Genomic DNA, 6,000 nt, shown 5'->3' with positions numbered 1-6,000 from the left:
CAGATGCAGAAAAAGAATTTACAAAATACAGCATCCATTCTTGATTAAAAACCCTCAACAAAGTAGGAACAGATGGAACATACCTCAACATCATATAGGCCATATATCAAAAAGACACAGCTAACATCATCCTCAATGGGGAAGAAAGGAGAGCCTTTCCTCTACAGTCAGGAAGAAGACAAGAATGCCCACTCTCACCATTACTATTTAACATGGTACTAGAAGGCTTAACCTCAGCAATCAGACAACAAAAAGAAATAAAATGTATACAAACTGGCAAGGAAGAAGTCAAACACTAGTTGCAGATGATCCAAATAGAAAACCCAAAAGATTCCACAAATACATGAATACAGCAAAGTCACAGGATGTGAAATCAACTTGAAGAAATCTGTTTAAAAATTTGTTTAACGTTTATTTATTTTTAAGAGACAAAGAGAGACGAAGTGTGAGCGGGGGAGGGGCAGAAAGAAAAGGAGACACCAAATCCAAATCCGAAGAAAGCTCCAGACTTTGAGCTGTCAGCACAGAGCCCGATGCGGGGCTTGAACCCATGAATGGTGAGATCGTGACCTGAGCCAAAGTCACATGCTCAACTAACTGAGCCACACAGGCACCCCAAAATCTGTTGCATTTCTATACACCAAGAACAAAGCAGCAGAAAAAGAAATCAAGGAATCGATCCCACCTGCAATTGCACCACAAACAAAATATACCTAGGAATAAACCTAACTAAAGAGGTAAAAGATCTATACTCTGAAAACTATAGAACACTTATGAAAGAAATCAAAGATGACACAAAGAAATGGAAAAGCATTCCATGCTCATAGATTGGAAGAACAAACATTATTAAAATGACTATGCTACTCAAAGCAATCTACACATTTAATGTAATCCCTCCCAAAATACCACCAGCATTTTTTGCAGAGCTACAACAGACAATTCTAATACTTGTATGGAAACACAAAAGACACCTCATAACCAAAGCAATCCTGAAAAAGAAAAACAAAACAGGAGGCAACATGATTCTGGATTTCAAACTATATTACAAAGCTGTAGTCATCCAGACAGTATGGTACTGGAACAAAAACAGACACATAGATCAATGGAACAGGACAGAAAACCCAGAAATGGACCCACAACTACATGTTCAACCAACCTTTGACAAAGTAGGAAAGAATATCCAATGCAAAAGACAGTAACTTCAACTAATGGTACTGAGAAAACTGAATGGTGACATGCAGAAGAATTGGACCACTTTCTTACGCCGTACACAAAAATAAATTCAAAATGGATCAAAGACCTAAATGTGAGGCAGGAAACCATCAAAACACTACAGGGAATCACACTCATAAATCTCTTTGACTTTGGCTGGAGCAACTTCTTACTAGACACATCACTGAAGTCAAGGGAAACAAAAGCAAAATGAACTATTGGGACTTCATCAAGATTAAAAGCTTGTTCACAGTGAAGGTAACAATCAACAAAGCTAAAAGGCAGATTTCAGAATGGGAGGAGATATTTGCAAAAGACATAAGGATTAGTGTCCAAAATCTATAAAGAACTTATCAAACTCAACACCCAAAAAACAAATAACCCAGTTAAGAAATGGGCAGAAGACAGGAATACTTTTCCAAAGAAGACATCCAGATGGCTAACAGTCACATGAAAAGATGCTTAACGTCACTCATCATCAGGGAAATACAAATCAAAACCACAGTGAGATACCACCTCACACCTGTCAGAATAGCTAAAATTAACAACACAAGAAACAACAGGTGTTGGTGACGATGCAGAGAAAGGGGAACCCTCTTGCACTGTGGGTGGGAATACAAACTGGTGCAGCCACTCTGGAGAACAGTATAGAGGTTCCTCAAGAAACTAAAAATAGAATTACCTTACAATCCAGCAATTGCACTATTAGGTATTTACCCAAAGGATACAAAAATACAGATTTGAAGAGGTACATGCACCCAATGTTTATAGCAGCATTATCAACAGTAACCAAACTGTAGACAGCAATAACTCTCTATAGAGAGTAACCAAACTATAGAGAGCAGTAACTCTCTCTATAGAGAGTCAATGGACATTGACTGTTGAGTGGACAAAGAAGATGTGGTGTGTGTGTGTGTGTGTGTATACATATACATATATATACGTTTGGGCTCTCTATAGTGTGTGTGTGTGTGTGTGTGTGTGTGTGTGTGTGTGTATTTATATGTAATGGAGTATTACTCAGACATCAAAATAATGAAATTTTGCCATCTGCAATTGATGTGGATGGAGCTAGAATGTATTATGTTGAGTGAAATAAGTCAACCAGAGAAAGACAAATACAATATGATCTCACTGATATGTGGAATTTAAGAAACAGCCAGATGAACATATGGAAAGGGGGTAGGGAAGGGAAGAGAGGGAAATAAACTACAAGAGATTCTTAATGACAGAGAGCAAACTATGTGTTGATGGGGTGAGGTGGGTGGGAGATGGGCTAGATCAGTGATAGGTACTAAGGAAGACACTTGTAATAAGTACTGGATGTTGTACATAAGTGATGAACCACTGAATTCTACTCCTGAAACCAATATTACACTGTATGTTAACTAACTAAAATTTAAATTTAAAAAAGGAAAAGAAAAAAAAAGAAAGAAAGAAATGTAAAGGACTTAAAATAGCCAAAATAATCTTAAAGAAAAACAAATCTGGAGTGTTTACACGACCAGGTATCAAGACATACAAAGCAGCAGTAACTAAGACTATATGCTACTGAGGTAAAGATAACTACATAGACCCATGAAATGGAAAAGAGAGTCCAGAAACAGACCTGCACATTTTCAGGCACCTCATTCAGAATAAAAGCACAACTACAATTCAATGGGGGAAAGTATGGTCTTTTCCATAAATGATCTGGGCCTCTTGGCTATCCATAAAGGAAAACAAAACAAAACAAGACAAAACTTATGAATCTTACCTTACACTATATACAAAAAACACCTTGAGATAGATCACACACCTAAACATGAAAGGTAGAACAATAAAACATAACAGAATACTGTATAATATTTTCATGAACTTGAAAAAGCTGTCTTAAATATGATGCAAAAAACACTACCCATAAAACAAAAGATTAAATTAGAGTCCATTAAAATTAAGACCCTCTGTTCATCCAAGGGCACCATTAAGGCAAGCCACAAACTGGAAAAAGCAATTTACAATACATATATCCAACAAAGGACCTAGAACATGTAAAGAACTACTATAAATCAATAAGACAACCTAATTAAAAATTGGGCAAAAAAATTTGAACAGGCACTTTACAACAGATGACATCCAAATGACCAAAAACATAGGAAAAGGTACTTAAAAACATTAGTCATCAGGGAAAAATGCAAATTAAAACCACAGTACAATATGATTACATTCCTCTTAGAGTAGCTAAAATCATAAGGACTGACAGTACTACATACTGGTAGAAAAGCAGAGCAATCAGTATAACTACTTTGAAAAGTGTTTGGCAGGTCAACTAAAGCTAGACATATGTATACCCTGTGACCTAACAATTCTACTCTTGGAATCTACCCATGAAATCGATGCTTACGGAAGTTTTACTTACAATGGTCCCAAACAGGAAATAATCCAAGTGTTCATCAACAGCAGTTGGTAAGTAAATAGTGTTATATTCTTAAAACGCAATACAATGGATAAAGAACATATTACTATTGCATGCAACCTGGCTGAATTTCATGCAGTGAATGTTATGTGACAGTAGCCAGATACAAGAGGATGTACTGTATATTTCTATTATTTGAAGTTCAAAAGTAAGAATAATTAATCTATGTGGCAATGGAGGTCAGAATAGTGATGGCCATTTGGGGGTTTCTGACTGAAAAGGAACACAAAAGAGATTTCTGGGTGCTGGAAATACTCTACACCTTTGTCAAAAGTTTGTCTCTCAGGGTGTTAACTCCCTGTACCTCTGGTTTGTGCACCTCTGGCCCACCTGCCCTGCCTCTGACAAAGCCAGATCCCACTTGCCATGGTGCAATGCTTTATCTGAGCCAAAGCCTCTGTGAATCAGTTTAGACCAGACTTGGGCACCAGAGAGAGTGGAGCTGCCACTCCAGCCCAAAAGAGGCCATGCTAAACTAGGCCCTCTCCCTGGAGAAGTAGACAAGATGAGGAGGACATGAGGAGGTGAGGTGGTCATGGCAGCAGCACAGACTCTCAATTGAGCAAGCAGCCAAGGCCCAGTAAGCAGGAAAGGCCAAGCAAATCTGGGGAAGCACCTAAACTGAGTTTCTCACAACTTTGTCATAGATAACTGCAAAAGCCACAATTCAATAAGGGCAGGGCAACTAAAGGCTCACACCCCTCAGGAATGAAGGCTCTGGTTACACCAACAGGCGAACAAACAATACAGATCAGCCAAAATGCTGGCTAAAAGTGAAGGAAATTGGTGATAAAGGAAGGAGATAAATATGCATACTGGCTGTGAAAATTAATATAGGGAAGCCTCACTAAAAATGGAATCAGGAGGGGGCGCCTGGGTGGCTCAGTCGGTTGAGCGCCGACTTCGGCTCAGGTCATGATCTCGCGGTCCGTGAGTTCGAGCCCCGCATCGGGCCCCTGTGCTGACAGCTCAGAGCCCGGAGCCTGTTTCAGATTCTGTGTCTTCCTCTCTCTGACCCTCCCCCATTCATGCTCTGTCTCTCTCTGTCTCAAAAATAAATAAAAACGTTAAAAAAAAAATTTAAAAATGGAATCAGGAGGGTAGAAGCAGAGGCTGAAAGGGGGGACCATACCACTCAATGTCAATTACAGGAAGAATTGTTAATTACAGTCCCCAGTAGAGAATCATCAACAGGAAAGAATCATCCATTACAGGCCTCAACAGGGAAAGATTTACATGGCATCTCCTATAAGAAATCAACCGTACCTGCAACTCAGCCAATTTCTCCAATGGACTTTCCTTTGAAACAAACCCTCTCAATCTTCATAAAATACTGTTTCCTTCCTTTTTTTTTTTCTTTGACTTGCCTATGGTTTTGCTATAGCTTGCATGCCCCAAATTAAAATTCTCGGTTATGGAGCACCTGGGTGGCTCAGTCGGTTAAGCATCCGACTTTGGCTCAGGTCATGATCATCTCATGGTTCGTGGGTTCGAGCCCCACATCAGGCTCTGTGTTGACAGCTTGCTCAGAGCCTGAAGCCTGCTTCAGATTCTGTGTCTCCTTCTCACTCTCTGCCCCTCCCCTGCTCATGCTCTGTCTCTCAAAAATAAATAAATGTTAAAAAATAAATAAATAAAGTAAAATAAAATTCTCAGTTACTCCTGAATAAACCCATTTTTGCTAGCAAAATGACTGACTTTTATTTTAAGATTAACATGGTCTTGAGACAAGTCCTAGCAGCAGACACTGATTTATTCAATAACTCTCTTGCTTTAGGTCTTTTAGAAGATTGCAATTGGCCACCACTTTGTAGGAGATCCTATGAATGATTGGACTTGTACATTCTCTTAAAGAAAAAGCAAAATAGCATGGGCTCGCACACACAAAAAAATGCCACCTCTACATTATAATATTAGAGCTAAATATTATGGAAGGAGAAGGGTGGATATGAGCAGTTCAAGGGGTAAATTGTGTTGGATTAATCTTACAGAACCCCCTTAAGATTTTCTTGGCCCCATCCATGCACTGGGCCCTCAGTTACTCACTCCTTCTCAGTACCTACTTGCTCCTTGAGGGCCCAAGTGGTTCCACTGCCTGAGGTCAACCAGGCACCACTTGGAATATAGCTCCTTATACACCACAAGGCATGGAATCGCTCTTTCCAAGCTACTGCTGAATGGGCTGGACAACAAAGCCAGTAAGTTCAGGGGAGCTGATCACCTATAGGAGATGAAAAGCCAAATACTTCCTCTTCCTCCTTCCCATGGACTGTTCCAAGGCATGGTTTCATTCTAGAGCCCATTAGTAGACATCCCAAATGTCAGGGCAAGTA

This window comes from Panthera uncia, assembly GCF_023721935.1.
Source record: "Panthera uncia isolate 11264 chromosome C1 unlocalized genomic scaffold, Puncia_PCG_1.0 HiC_scaffold_4, whole genome shotgun sequence".
NCBI lineage: Eukaryota > Metazoa > Chordata > Mammalia > Carnivora > Felidae > Panthera > Panthera uncia.
This window is presented reverse-complemented; position numbering follows the sequence as displayed.